The sequence below is a fragment of the Dreissena polymorpha genome, chromosome 8 (assembly GCF_020536995.1).
Source record: "Dreissena polymorpha isolate Duluth1 chromosome 8, UMN_Dpol_1.0, whole genome shotgun sequence".
NCBI classification, from domain to species: Eukaryota; Metazoa; Mollusca; class Bivalvia; order Myida; family Dreissenidae; genus Dreissena; species Dreissena polymorpha.
In genome coordinates this window covers 20,526,016-20,543,012 of record NC_068362.1, presented here as the reverse complement: position 1 = coordinate 20,543,012, position 16,997 = coordinate 20,526,016, and the positions used below count along the sequence as shown (strand labels likewise).

At 35.5% G+C, this 16,997-nt stretch overlaps 1 protein-coding gene across 3 annotated transcripts in view; it reads right to left on the bottom strand.

Annotated features, from left to right (window-relative positions):
* The window catches only part of LOC127841033 (uncharacterized), a 181,211-nt gene that overhangs the window by 136,892 nt on the left and 27,322 nt on the right, over positions 1 to 16,997 (bottom strand). The window lies entirely within an intron of this gene.

Genomic DNA, 16,997 nt, shown 5'->3' with positions numbered 1-16,997 from the left:
GTCGCCCTGGACTGGAGCTCCTGCAGGCCGGACTGGAGCTGTTGCTGGGCTAACTACATATCAATGCAGGTGCTCTCCTAAAAACAACAATAGCACAGTGGGTGATATGAACTTGTTACAAATGTTTATATTACATTCTTTAAAAAATCTGATTCTTAATTGGATGTTAAGGCACTTTGGATGATATGAATTCGTATCACATGTTTGTATTACATTCTTTAAAAAATCTGCTTCTTGATTGGATGTTAAGGCACAGTGAGTGATATAAACTTGTAACATATGTTTATATTACATTCTTTAAAAACTCTGCTTCTTGATTGGATGTAAAGGTTTTCAAGAGCAAAACGTCTATCTCATGAATGTCTAATCGGGCATTTTATTGGTTCCTTGACGTAAATAGCATGAACGTTAATACAATTAAACTATTGTGTATTAAGACATAACAAATGTTGGCTAAAGCTTTACTAACCTGTAAATTCATAATTATTATCCTTACTTAACTTTTAGAGATGTAATTTCATAAGCCAATATGCAGCTAATCAATATTAGGATGTGTAGCATGTGAAATCCACATAAGCAAATCAGGGAGGACACTTTGGATTATTATAAAGAAGATACTTCTTTCCAGCAAAAGTACTGACTGCACATGCTAATATGTGACAACAATTTAAGCACATGCATTAAGCCCCATTTCCCCACAGCACAGTTTATTTATCTTTATAGCATGATTTTTTCTAATTGTACTCATTATATTAATCTCTTTACTTTTATAATGCCTTTACAGATGTTTTACTGTTAATATATTTTTCAATAAACGGGAGGAAATAATTAAATATTAATGTCTTTGCAAAGTTGCAAAAAACACACACCTAATCTTTTACCATGCCTTTACAGATATTTGATTGTTAAAATCTGTTAAAATTCACACTAGAAAACAGTTCCACAGTAAATCAACATGTAATAAAGTTGTTAGACATATTTAAACAAACAACTTAAAGGGCTACAACTCACTGCTGATACAGATCTTCAATTCTCTCCCTTCTTAGTGTCATTGATTAAACAGCAACTTAAAGGCAAAATCTCACTACTGGTGCAGATTTTTTTATTATCTTCCTTGTTAGTGTCAGCTAAAATAATTAAAAAGCAACTTAAGAGGAAGAACTCACTGCTGGTGCAGATCTACAGTTATCTCCCTTGTTAGTGACAGCTAAAATGATGTAATATATGGATATGGATAGGCCGCGTCCCCGCACATTGCTGGACTTTGATACGGCTGAGCCTTTCATTAAACAGTCTTCCGCTGTGCTCAGCAATTGCTGTAACATTAAGGGGACCAATATGATATATTTTGGCTATGTCAGTATTTTGAACTTGTACATGTAAGTTAGTAATACACCAGCATTTTTTGCAAATTCCTAGCATAAAATCTTCAAATTGAGAATGATGGGTCTTTTTAATTGCACGGAACTTAATTGTAAAAACCCATCAAAATATTATTTTACATGCGTTTTTGTGGCAATGTTAAGTGTCAGTGCTCATTTTATTATTCCACTTGCAAATACAGAAGTGTCTATTATGAGTGCTTTAAACAAGATGTGTTTGTGAAACACAATGTCCCCCTATATGACGTTTGAACTTGAAGGATGACCTTGACCTTGACCGTTCACCACTCAAAATGTGCAGCTCCATGAGATGCACATGCATTTCAAATATAAAATTGCTAGCTTCAATAGTGCAGAAGTGACATTACATGAGCGATTTTGACCCATATATTTGACCTTGAAGGATGACCTTGACCTTTCACCATTCAATGCAGCTCCACGATATATCAAATTGCTATCTTCAATATTGCATAAGTATTCATAAAATCAGTGATTTGGGCCACATATATTTGACCTCTGACCTTAAAGGATAACCTTGACCTTTCACCACTCAAAATGTGCAGCTCCATGAGATACACATGCATGCCAAATATCAAGTTGCTATCTTCAATATTGCAAAAGTAATCATAAAATGAGCGATTTTGGTCACATATATTTGACATCTGACCTTGAAGAATGACCTTGACCTTTCACCACTCAAAATGTGCAGCTCCATGAGATACACATGCATGCCAAATATCAAGTTGCTATCTTCAATATTGAAATACTGCAAAAGTGTACATTAAATGAGCGATTTTGACCCATATATTTGACCTTTGACCTTGAAGGATGACCTTGACCTTTCACAACTCAAAATTTGCAGCTCCATGAGATACATATGCATGCCAAATATCAAGTTGCTATCTTCAATATTCTAAAAGTTATTGCAAATGTTAAAGTTGGCGCAAACCAACAGACCAACAGACCAACCAACAGACAGGGCAAAAACAATATGTCCCCCACTACTATAGTGGGGGACATAAAAAAGGGAAATAAATGGCTGTTCATATACACCTGGGAGTAAAATTATGTTACAGACTACTTGCCCTTAATGACTACCTCCTGACAAAACTAGTTCGTTCGTACTTTGATGACGCCCAAACATAGAAAATTTCACATTTACCAATACCAAGACACGATCTTTTTTTGAAAGTAAATTGCAACATTAACTTTGTTTGAAATGTTAAGGGGAAATTAAAGTTTCAGAAAAAATATACCCAAAACATCCACAAACACAAATCAAATCACAGGGCTTGTTTTGAGTCATTTTTGTGTCATCCTTCGGTCTTGAATTTTTTTTAAATTGCGAAAAAGAGTACATTGTGAAAATTTCAGTTGCAAACTTCTTTAAATTGTGAAAATTTGAGTCACGAAATTCAGAAATTCATGAAAAATGCCATTCCCTAAGAAGGAAAAATAGCCCTGAGTCATGGCTCCTTTCTGACAGACTATTATTTCAAAAAAGGCCCTGACAGATAAAACAAAGCAAAATATTAGTCACCAATTCAAGATGGAGACTGGAATGTTTACCCCCTGATACTGGATAATGATTTATATTTGTTGGCACCTCCAGGTTATAAAAAAATACTTGTTCATGGACACGTAAATTTGTGGATTCCTGATTTTGTAATAACACGAATTAGCCCCGGGTCATTTTGTGATGTGTTTGAGTTTATTTAGTGGATTAGTAAACCCACCAAATGAACATTAATTAATGTCCAACAAATAATAATGAATTTAGAGTTTTTTTTCAACATTTTTTTAGTAAAGTGTTTGAAAAGCTTTATTGTATCTATTTTTTAATTTTGATACACAATTGTTCATTTAGAACAATAATTTTAAATCTTTTTTAGAGAGGTGTAATCCTTGCTCAATACAGGCGAAAACCAATAACTAAACCTCGCTGGGACAGACGACAAAAGTTAGACCCATCTGGAATTTGATCGAACTGATTTCAAATAGATGTATGTTTACTAACATAACTTTGCAATAATTTGTTGAATTAGTAAGAACAGAAAATATATACGTCATATTTTTAAGTCATCAATATTTTAAAATAGTTAAATATACAATCAAAAAATTATCATATGTAAGGAATAACGCTAAGAATCAAAGCAATTATAAGCATTTTATACACATCACCGAAAAATAAAACAGCACGATATGTATTAATTCATTTTTTTTTTTTTAAGAATGACATGATGTAAAGATACAAAATTAGAAAGTATCCTCTATGATTAGTCTGTGTGTGTCTATGATTAGTCTGTGTGTGCAATACACAGACTAATGTGTGGATGACACTTTGAATGCGTTAAGAACCCGTTTCCCAGAATGAGGCTCATCTTGTTAAACTCTGTGACAGACTGTAGGTGGAATTGCTTTGAGCCTCCTTTTGAAAAACAGTAATTTATTATCAATATTGCGTAAAGTGTCTTCCCAGATGAGCCCATACAGCCACACAGGCTACTCCGCTAGACGGAATTTCGTTTAGAAGAGATTTCCTATATTTAAAAAATTCCCTAAATGCATGGATGACATTAATGAAACTACATACTGTTCTTTTCCACCTCATCTTTTTTTGCATTCTAAATAAACAGGAAATACACATGCATACATTTTCCTTGCCAAGTTATGGGTCTGTTCAACAGACCCAAACCCAAAGCGTTTATTAAAAAAATTAATATCCTCAGGATAATTATATCTCAATCATATTTCGATAAGATCTAAATAAGAGATGTGTTTGTCAGAAACAGAATGCCCCCTATTGTGCCGCTTTAAAATTAAAATGCAATCCCCAGCCATGGAAAGGCCGTGTCCCCCGACATCACTGGACTGTTATACAGCCAGCCTTTCACCAGACAGTTGTCTTCTTTGCTGAGCAGTAGCTGTAACGTTGAGCGAACCAATATGGAATATGCAAACTGCACAGGCTAATCTGGGACACTTTACACACATGCATTAAGTCCTGTTTTCCCATGCAACCTTACATTGTTGCCATTGCATGCATGAAAACTAACTCTAAAACTTTTATTACACTGTTCTGGGAATGAGGCCGGGGTCCTTCTTATTGAGAACAAATACATTCCATGGAATCATATTTATAAGCTTTATTAAATACCTCACAACTTTATAAAAACTCAGGGCCTTATGAGGATGACAGAAATTCTCGGGGTGTTGTGTAACTGGGGTTCCTGTATGATAAGTTGGAAAGCATCGAGCTGAAGAAGAGTTTGAGTTTTTGATCCTCAAGTAAAACAAGTCCTGCTGTAAACATGATATACACAATAAAAGACGCCATTTTATGTTTTGTTAAATCATATCATTCTTGTCAATTTCATCTTGTCAAAATTCCCCCTATTAATGCATGTGCTCAAATTCTTATCCCTTATAAGTCTGCGCAGTCTGCACACACTAATAGGGACAACACTTTACTCTTCAAAGGTTTTTTTCGTTGAAAGGAAGTGTCCTTTTTACAAAAATCCAGTCTAGTCGTAAAGTGTCCTACCTGATAAGCTTATGTGGACTTGACATGCTTATCTGAGACGACAACAATTAATATTATTGATGAGCCGCATATTGGCTTATAAAATAACAGCTCTGAAAGTTTAGTGAAAATTATCATTTTGAATTCACAGATTAGTATAACATTAGCCAACAATGTTTTAATACAAAATGGTTTAAGTATGCCCCCTTTCAAAGAAAAGGGGGCATATAGTGATCTGACTGTCCGTCTGTCTGTCTGTCCGTCTTTCCATCACACTTTGCATTTAGGTTTCGAAAAATGCTCATAACTTCTATGTCCCTTGAGATATAACCTTCATATTTGGTATGCATGTGTATATGTACAAGGCCTTTCCATACGAACACAAATTTTTACCCCTGTGATCTTGACCTTGAACTTAGGGTCCGTGTTTAGGTTTCGAAATCTGCGTTTAGGTTTCAAAAAAAACTCATAACTTCTATGTCCCTTGAGATATAACATTCTTAATACACAGGTTACATTGTAAACCATTATTATTTCAGGGACATTATTTTGGTTGATTTTAAGGGTTCACTGATCCACAAATTTATCACACACAGAAAAGTAACTGACACAAATTCATCATTTATTTTTCTGAACTGAGAAATCCACAAAATAAACTAATGTGTCCGTAAAAGTCTTTTTGACCACGAAATTTCGGATGAATATATATATATATGAGTTTACACTATACAAACAAGTAAAAAGGGTATTTTATCTTAAGTAAATTCATACTTTTCTTTTCCACCTCATCTTTTTTGCATTCTTAATACATAGGGAATACATAAGCAGGTCTTTTCCTTTTATGGGTATGTGAAACGGACCCATACGCAAAGCGTTTTTCTTTCTTTAACAAGGGCTGTTTTGTAAAACATGCATGCCCCCAATATGGGCTGTCAGTTGTAGTGGCAGCCATGGTGTTTATATGTTTTTTGTCACTGTGACCTTGACCTTTGACTTAGTGACCTGAAAATCAATAGGGGTCATCTGCCAGTCATGATCAATGTATCTATGAAGTTTGATGATCCTAGGCTTAAGCATTCTGTAGTTATCATCCGGTAACCATTTGACTATTTCGAATCACTGTGGCCTTGACCTTTGACCTAGTGACCTGAAAATCAATAGGGGTCATCTGCCAGTCATGATCAATGTACCTATGAAGTTTCATGATCCTAGGCCTTAGCGTTCTTTAGTTATCATCGGGACACTATCTGGAGGACGGACAGAAGGACCGACATGTGCAAAACAATATACCCCATCTTCTTCAAATGGGGGGCATAATAAGTGCCTTATGATTAATATGTCTCAATTATATTTCAATAAGATCTAAAAAAAAGTATATTACTAGCGCAATATGATTTTATTCTTTAAATTTAAGTTTTAGAAATAGTTATATTAAATTTGTTTTTCTGAATTCAATGGACTTTTTGCACGAAAAAAATAAAAATCCAAAAATTGCATTTTTTCCCAAATTGGCCATGAAAAGGCCTGATAATTAAAACGTCTTTGTTACCTTCTGTGTATTCAGGTCATCCTTGTCCACCACATCCTCAGCATCCTTGTCCTGACTCAGCAGCGACTGGAGCAGCAAAATAGCTTGATGTATTTCTTGTATGTATATTTAGGACTCACACAAATTTATATAAATGTAATGAAAATCAATAACAGATGTTCAACAGCATAAAATATGGCAAATTAATAAATCTCACATCAAGTGTTACCTTTCTGTAAACATTGCGTAAAATATAAATATATACTCCTCCAAAGATTACTTAAACAACATTTTATTTAAAAAATATTCATCCATATACATTTCTTACATGGCATGGTGTTTATAGAAATGAAAGTCTAAAAATAGCCTCAGTTGCTATGTACATGTGCATCTATGTACAAATATGAAATTTTCAGTTGAAATGCTTTGTTTTTTCAGGCAAAGTTTACAAGAACTAAATGTTAGGACCATAATGACACAAATGTTATGACAACATAACATAATATGCATTAGATCTAATGTTCCAACAAAACCCCTCACATTGTGTAATCAGATAACAATATGTTTACATAAATTATTTGTATCTTTTAGCTACACACTTACACTACTATGTTCGTATGCTAAACAACACATTGTAATTGAAATACTAATCACTAATTACAACAACTAATACATACATGTACACACTATTCCACTCTGAACACCAGGATGTTGTCTATATCCTGTCCCACAATGATGGATGATGTTTTGCTGCTGTAGCAGACTGACCATGGGAACCACACTCCATCCTCCTGAGTAGCCAGCGTAGTCAGCTTACTCTGCCCCTCCCAGCCCATCTGTAGTACAGTGTGGGACCAGGCTCCACAGACCAGCACCTGGCCTGCAGGGGTCACATGTAGACCAGATAGGGGACCTAGTGCTGGGTCTGTACATTTAGCCAGGAGTGTGCCATCCCTGGCCAGGGTGAGAAGCTTGCTGTGCCACCTGCTGGTGATGTACAGCCTGTCTCCTGTGGGACTCACAGCACACTGGGCTACTGCAAAACAGAGTAACATCAAGATATTGAATTACTGTCAATGTTAAATAATCTTATTAAACATACTGCAGTGATATTGTATTACGCATATGTTGCTATAAAGAGGCCTTTACACATCTAAAATGTATGCATAGATTCCAATAAAAAAATAGTTAAGTGTGACAATAAACTTCAGTATCAGTGTTATTGTGTAAACATTTGACATGTTGAAATGCGACTGGTGAGTAAGATATGAATTAGAGCAAAATTACACAGATGGAAAGAATTACACATACTGAAACAATTGCACAGTTCTATCAACAGGTAAACATATTGTACATGTACAATCATTTAACAACCACAAAATTAAGACAGGGTCAGAAAGTGTCTCTCTCCCAGGAACTCAGTTTCTATTTATAGACATGCCATGTAGTGACAGTCAAAATACTTCATTACTCATGTTTATAAATCAATATTTCTGAATCTTGTTTTGGCTACAATGTACTGTAGCATTCAAAGGGCACATTTGAATTATAAAACAAATATTGTATAATACATCAGTTTTCTGCTATTACATCTGAATTTTATTTTATTATCATCTCACAAAGTATATAACTATAATTTATATGATTTTTTTTTTCAAAATAACAAGATAAAGGCCTAATGGGTCAATATCTGTTGATTAAAAAAATAAATCCCAATTCGGTTCATTGAGTCAATAAAAAATCCAAATTTGTCATTGTATGGATTAAAAATAACACTATTGACTAGGCTCCTTTTCCCACAATGGCTAGAAAGATTCCTGTACATAATACAAATGTTATCAGGACGGATTCACCATGATTCTTACCTGTACATTTAAATGACCTATCTTCATAGAGACTGCAGACCTGTTTGCCATACATTGTGTATTTGTACAGTTCTTGACCAGAGGTGACAAAAACGTCTCCTTGGTGATGGGCCATACCTTCACATTCATGTTGTAACTGAAACTTCCTTCCAGGAACAAGCTTTCCCTGGTTGACAGTGATAAACTGGACCTCATGTATGTTGATAGTATCCACAGCCAGTGCAACCTCACTGGGTGTGATCAAACATATAGCCCGTGGAATATCATTCACATCCCAGTGACTCACCACCTGGTACTGCTGGTTCAGCAGCTTGATATTCTTATTTGCCCTGTCTATAACCAGTACCTGCCCATCGGGTAAAACACATGTGCCTGTGATCCAACATACACCTGAATCACTTGGTATTCTCACATTGTGCTTAGCATTACTCTGGACATTAAACGCCTTGCCTGACTTTCCCAGCAGAGTCAGTGCCTGCTGTATTATATGCTTACATTTTATGCTGGCTATAAGGCAGATCTCCTTATGATCTCCAATTTTCTGAACAATTTCATGGAATTGTGACAAGTCATTGTGAACACTGGTGCATTTATGAATAGAACTTGTAACTGACCCTTTAATGCTTATAACCTCAGCTTTCATCTCGTTAAGTTCCTTCGCAGTAATATTATCAAATTCATTAACGACAGAGAGAACACTCCTACGCATCTCTTTTTTAAAATATTGCTCATTTACGCCTGATGTACCCACAGAATTATTATCACATTCATCTATATAAGTATTTAAATTGCCACGCATTTGCTCTATCGTAACTGCACTATGTTCCTTGTATGTTCTCTGCAATGACTGAATGCTGGCCTTCTGACTGATTTGCAGGGTTTTAATTTCCCCCAGGACAGTTTCCAGCTCCACTGACAGCCCCTCTAGGCCTGTGGGCTGCGAGTTGGTCAGCTCCGAAATCTGGGTCACTTTACTGCACTGGCTGAAATAAACAATTAATACATGTACATACTAAGGAATAGTAAGTGATATTATGTAATGCTTCAAACAAGTATAAAGTGTCAAATAAAAACATACATGGACAATAAATTAACGCTTCTTGGGCTTAATATGGGGTATATAGATTTGCACTTTTCCATCCATCTGTGTGACTTTTCTGTCATATATAACTCAACATGTATCCCTGCAACTTTACAAGTACAGTAACCAGGCATGTGAGCTAATGCACACCTCTATATGTTGTTTCTGTTGTTTTCATCATAATTGTAGTAATGTCTAATATATTTATACGACATTTTAAAATATGTGTAGAGTGTAAAATAATCAGTATTGCTTGCTACAAGAGGACTAACACTTTACATAAATATTTATCATTGTGTAATTTTACCCACATGCATAGTTTGATGTGTCTTTTTTCAACATACCCAGACTTATGGCCCCTGTTTAGCAAAGAAATCACATTTAAAATTGTGTTGTGAGTAACTCAAAGAGTACAGCTGATAGAGGGATGAACTATTCTTAAAGTATAGCCCACCATGTGAAATTATGCACCTTGATATTTTTTTAAAGTTTTTTTTTACATAAGAGTTATGTGACAATCCCTTTAACCAAACAATAATATTTGTTCAATTGTGAGAAGCTCAAATAGAGGGATACTTCTACAGTAACATAGTAATTGTCAGGTTAACGTGTGCAACTCCATATGTTTGTTCATAATTTAAAGAGATTTGTGCAGTTGTGGGACAAATTGGATTGTAGAGGTATCCATGTACTAAGAATACATTTCTAGTAGTTAATATTGTTTTCAGTTTTAGTATCATTGTACACCTTGACCACACTATCCATAATAACACATGCAAGAAAAGATCATTAATGCTCTTCCATCCCACAAAAAAACTAGCATGACGTATATTTAATGTCTATTCCCAAACTCAGTATGTCCAGTCTAGCCTGTGATGAGCGACTTATGACATGCAACCTGGTCTACTATCTCCCAATATTTGTTGTTGTTATTTAACCTCTTGTGATTATTTTGCTTTTGTTGTTGTCATGTGATCTATTTGTGGAAAAGTAAAGACGCCATTGTTAAATGTTTGAATGGTCAGGTTAGCGTGTGCAAACAATATGTTTGTTCAAAATGTTCCTAATTATTCTTGAGTTATCATCAGGAAACCATTTTACTGTTTAGAGTCACTGTGACCTTGACCTTTGACCTAGTTACCTGAAAATCAATAGGGGTCATCTGCCAGTGATGATCAATGTACCTATGAAGTTTCATGATCCTAGGCGTAAGCATTCTTGAGTTATCATCCGAAAACCATTTTTCTAAGTTGAGTCACCGTGACATTTTAATTGTCAGGTAAACTCGTGCAACTCCATATGTTTCTTCATAATTTTTTGACATTAATGCAGTTGTCTTAAATGGGTTAAAATTCAATGATTAAATGCATTTAATAATGGCAGTACTGTAATATAATTTTTATCATAATTGAAAATCTGCTTATAATATTATTATGGGTATAACAAGGAACTAAAACTGACTACTAAATCTTTATAATTTCATGTTGTAATCTTCTGTGACATTTGACCTATTGACCTTAAAATGGATTGACCTCTTAATATTCCTCGATGTAACAGTAACCCAGATAAGCTGTGTATCGGCGTTTTTCACCCTATTAAAATGTTTAAATACGCAAAGAAATTCAATATAATGCGTATTTTAAACGCAATCAATTTTACTTTTACGCTTATTCTTTAAATTTGATGCGTACGATATGAGTCTCGATCGAAAATGCTTCGCTCAATTTCGGTAATTTTTAATTGGAATAATTTTTGTACGGCGGCGAAGATTTTATTCATTCTTATTCATTCAACAGTGAGCAAGCGCCTGGGTGACGGAGGAGCAAAACAGTCGAAGTTATTCAAACGCTATGCGGACTAAATTTCAAAACAAATTAAGCGTCTGACCAAAATATTTATGACGTGCATTTGTAAAGTGTCTGTACTTTCAGTTTCTATAACGATGCATAATAAAAATGTCCATGCAAGGTCGAAAGACATGCGCGATTGTTGCGCTAAATGTATGTCGATCGCAAACTTTTTCCAACCACGTACAAACAACGCAATCATTTGTGTTATCGATTTCTTATCCACTGTGTATGCAGCAGTTGAAAGTAGCTAGTTGACATCCAAAAACATGACGGAAAGTCCGACTCCGTGATTGAAAAAAACTGTCAAAAGTGGTAAAAGTCATATCCCTGGTTAGAAATGGTTTACGCTGATAGGGCAGAAATAAAAGTTGAAATGTGCATACTGCAACCAGTCTGTGCAACAAAAGTAAAGCATACATGAGTTTGAGGTATAAATGTTAATAACATATTTCACCCTTTTTAAATACTGAAATCACCCTATTTTTCAAAATCAACGGGTAAAAACCCAATTACCCAAATAATTATCTGGGGCACTGATGTAAACATAAAACATGTTGCCTGGCTGTAGGTCAAAGCATTCCCTAGATATATTGTGGAACACAATTGGTCTACGGACCAACGGACTAAAGAACAGATGCAAAGCAAAATAACCCTGCTTCTTACAAACTGGTCCTCTATTTCTAAATATAGTCCGAGTATTAACATTCTAGCCTGTGATAAGCGGCTTATGACATGCAACCCAGCGATTTTTTTTCTTCTTTATAAAGTACCTGTAAAAGGTATATTTCCCAATTGAAGAAAAACTACGAAATTCCAAATTGCTGTCTGAAAATTTCCAAAAAGAAAGACAAATTCATTCATTTTTTTTCAAAAAGTGCATTTTCTGCAAGTTAACAAACAAGTACAAGAGGGCCATGATGGCCCTGTATCGCTCCACTGCTGAAAAAGGCTGAAAATATTCTTGGTGTGTGCAAATACTTAAATATAGGCCCTATTTAAGCAAATGTACACTTTTGTGACCCCTGGGCTAGGTCAAATTTAACCCCAGGGGCATAATTTGAGCAAACTTTGTAGAGGACTACTATATCTCACTACATAGGAAATGTGGTAGCCCTAGGTCCAACAGTTAACAGTTAAGGACAAGAATATTTTGAAAGTTTTCACAAAATAAGCAAGATATAAGCGTACACTACGCGCCCCGCGATTTTTGCCTAAATCACCCACCACCGCGTATGGGCCAGCGTGGCAAATCGCAGTGATTCGCCGCAAATTGCGTAGAATCCACTCTGTGGTTGATTCACGGTGATTTCACTGCGACCATCTGGCGATAAAGATCAGCTGTAGAATCATTGCGAAAACACCGCAAATCGCCTTGATTCGCAGTGACTACTAGATTTAAATTTCAACTTATTAACTAATGTCATCACTATTGACGATCACATTAGATCGCGAAAATGTATTCCAATATGAAAGTAAACAGCGTGCTTGCTGAATGTCAAATCCTGATTTACAAACAATATCTTTATTTGTTGAAATAACAATTGTACAGTACGGCTCACGCAAAACCAACAAAGTTCGCGGGTACAGATTCTTTTGTTCTCAAGTTTCTCCGCAGCAACAACGAGTATTCACTCCGAAAGAAACAGGTACAGATAATAACCTGATATTTTTACTTCTACACGATTGTTTTAACATTTCGTCAGTTTCTCTGCATACTTCATACAATTACCATCGGATGTCATCTGTCAATGATTGTGTAGGTCAATAACCATACCGAAGAAATTTTTATAGTTTAATATCGGAAACGAGACTTGCTTTAAACGTCGAAATAAACCATATCTATTTGCTTAAGAGTTGCTCAAATACACAGACAACACGAATTAAAATAATGTCGACCATTTGAATAAAATCAAATGTTGGTTTATTTGTAAAATTAATACTTTCACTTCGTCCTGATTTTCATAAAATGACTTACATGTGCATTAAAAAAATTGACAAATTCAATAAACAGATATTTCACAAAATAAACTCGCTTTCTTGATTCCCAGAAAATGATGTGTACATGTTGCATTTAATCTAAATATAAATAAAGTTGTGTACTGGTCGTTGAAGAAGATTATGAACTGTACATGACACTTAAGTGTGTAGTCAGTATACAATACAATGATTGTTTCAATAATGAAGGAACTGAAACAGCGCAACGGTTACAAAACAGCGTGTATGACATTCTTTAGGACTCTTATCATCAATATAAACCAGAATTCGCTTTTAAAATGGAAATAGGGCGTATGCGGGATTATCGAGCAATGGATAAAGACGGAAGAAGTTGCATGAATGTGATTGAGACAGTTGAAACGTATGTATCGGGGAATCGAGAGACACGGAGAAAATACAACGATTACATTCAGCGATTTTCCTCCTTCTTTATAAAGTACCGGTAAACGGTACTTTCCCAATCAAGCAAAAATTCTCAAATTCCCAATCGGCATCTGAAAAAATCCCAATCGGCGTCCGAATTTTTTCTCAAAATGATCGAAAGTTTCGTAACAAAACCCAACTTTCGGCGAGCGAACAAAGGAAATCGTATAGTTGTGTGTAACCACGCGCTCGATTAATATCTGGTTTTATTATTCAGCGCGTTCAATCAATAGAGTCGTTACTGTTTGCGGTTCTTTTGTCAGGCAGCCAGCGTACTGTTTGACGTCGGTTTGAAACCTTATCATAGTTTAAAATGCCCTCCAGCACTGCCTCTGTGGAAAGGTTGTTCAGTCTAATGAACAATCTTTGCACAACCAATCAGAACCGTGTATCACAGGACACATTGACAGCTCTAATGATGCTGTGCAGAGAGGGATGCCAGCAACTGAGTGATGATCAAACATCAAAGATTGTTGAAATTTTCAAAACAAGATGTGTTTGTGAAACACAATGTCCCCCTATATGACGTTGGACCTTGTAGGATGACCTTGACCTTGTGAAGGATGACCTTGACCTTTCACCACTCAAAATGTGCAGCTTCATGAGATACACATGCATGCCAAATATGAAGTTGCTATCTTCAATGTAGCAAAAGTTATTGCAAAATGTTGGCGCAAACAGACAGACAGACCAACGGACCAACAGCGCAAAAACAATATGTCCCCCACTACTATAGTGGGGGACATAAAAATGAAAGCGAGAGACATTGCTTTATAAGCGATTAAAACAACTAGTAATTTATTTTGTGTCTTCTTTATAATATTTTGTTATTTATATCAACTTTATTATTTTAAGAAATGGTCATTAAGGCATGCCTGCAAATGATTATTTTAATGGGTATGTTCAATTTAGTTTGAACTTTATGATGTATTCAATAAGACCCAAATTTCACGACGCGATTTTCCCAATTTAAGGATTTCACGACTCGATTTTTCCCAATTTTGAGGTTTTCACGACTCATTTTTTCCCAATTGGACCGGTACAGGTACTTTTCCCAATTGGACAAGGAAAATCGCTGACATTACAATCAGTTATGAGTTCTCCATGGCTTCAAACTGTTAATTGCATACCAATAACCGATTCACACTCCTCCAGTTGCGGTATCATACAGCTAGCTAGGTGCGAACACTGTTTTGTTTTATACGCAGCATTTAAAAAGAAAAAAATAACCTGTAAGGGACATGTGTGTGAAATACATGTTGAAATTTAAAAAAGGCTACTCTCGTATATCTGCCAACAATGCTAATAATCCCATATTGCAGGCTGTCAAGTGACCTTTTTTCAAAAAGTAGGAAACAAGAGTTCCGCGGTCGGAGATGACCGCATTGAAGCCGGATTTTTGATTTAAATGACAGGAAAGTACCTTTCGTGTTTTTGTCAATGCAATACTTAAATTACTGAAATATTGTTCAAAGGTCAAAATGAAATGTAAGTACTTTTCAAGGCATGAGCAAACCTTGTGTTATGTTTTGAATGCATGCATATACATGAACAACAATAACATTTAAGTTCACAGTGACCTTGACCTTCAAATGAATGACATTGAAATGAAATGACCTTGAAATGACCAGTGGTCATCTAAGTGTGCTTGCAAACCTTTACGTCAAGTTTGAGATTCTAGGTCCAAGCATACCAAAGTTATAACAATTTTAACATTTTAACATTGAAGGTCACAGTGACCTTGACCTTCAAATGAATGACATTGAAATGAGCAGTGGTGATCTTCTAGTACTGGCCAACCTTTATGTCAAGTTTGAAGACTCTAGGTACAAGCATACCAAAGTTATAACATGGAATAAGAACTTTAACATTTTTACCTACCAAAGTTATAAGAACTTTAACATTTTTTACATTCAAGGTCACAGTGACCTTGACCTTAGAATGAATGACCTTGAAATGACCAGTGGTCATCTAAGTGTGCTTGCAAACCTTCATGTCAAGTTTGAAGACTCTATGTCCAAGCATACCAAAGTTATAACAATTTTAACATTTTAACATTTAAGGTCACAGTGACCTTGACCTTCAAATGAATGACATTGAAATGACCAGTGGTCATCTTCTAGAACTGGCCAATCTTTATTTCAAGTTTGAAGACTCTAGGTACAAGCATACCAAAGTTATAACATGAAATAAGAACTTTAACATTTTTACATTCAAGGTCACAGTGACCTTGACCTTCAAATGAATGACCTTGAAATGTCCAGTGGTTACTTACTAGTTCTGGCCAACCTTCATGTCAAGTTTCAAGACTCTAGGTCCAAGCATACCAAAGTTATAACAACTTTAACACTTTTACATTCAAGGTCACAGTGACCTTGACCTTCAAATGAATGACCTTGAAATGTCCAGTGGTTACTTACTAGTTCTGGCCAACCTTCATGTCAAGTTTCAAGACTCTAGGTCCAAGCATACCAAAGTTATAACAACTTTAACATTTTTATATTGAAGGTCACAGTGACCTTCACCTTCAAATGAATGACCTTGAAATGACCAGTGGTCATCTGTTAATCCTGGCCAACCTTCATGTCAAGTTTGAAGACTCTAGGTCCAAGCATACCAAAGTTATACCATGAAATAAGAACTTAAACATTTTTACATTCAAGGTCACAGTGACCTTGACCTTCAAATGAATGACCTTGAAATGACCAGTGGTTACTAACTAGTTATGGCCAACCTTCATGTCAAGTTTCAAGACTCTAGGTCCAAGCATACCAAAGTTATAACAACTTTAACATTTTTTATATTGAAGGTCACAGTGACCTTGACCTTCAAATGAATGACCTTGAAATGACCAGTGGTCATCTGTTAATCCTGGCCAACCTTCATGTCAAGTTTGAAGACTCTAGGTCCAAGCATACCAAAGTTATACCATGAAATAAGAACTTTAACATTTTCGAGCACGCCGCCACCCCGCCCCCCCGCCCGCCCGACAACATCAATCTATAAGCCGAGATTTTTTCAAAAAAAATCCGGCTAAAAATAGGAACTACTTTTGCAAGAAAAGTAGGAACAAGGGACAAAATTGTCACAAAACCAGGTTTTCATTGTGAAAAAAAAATCTGATAAAGGGAGAAAACTCAAACTGAACTTTTGAAATGAACAAACAAAATTAACCCCATTTGAAAGTTTGTTTAAAAAAAAAAAAATATATTTTTTGTCGTGGCGACCTTGACATTGGAGATATTGACGTGATTCTTTCGTGCGACACACCGTACCATGATGGTGAACAAATGTGCCAAATGATTTTAAAATCTCACAATGAATGACATAGTTATGGCCAGGACAAGCTC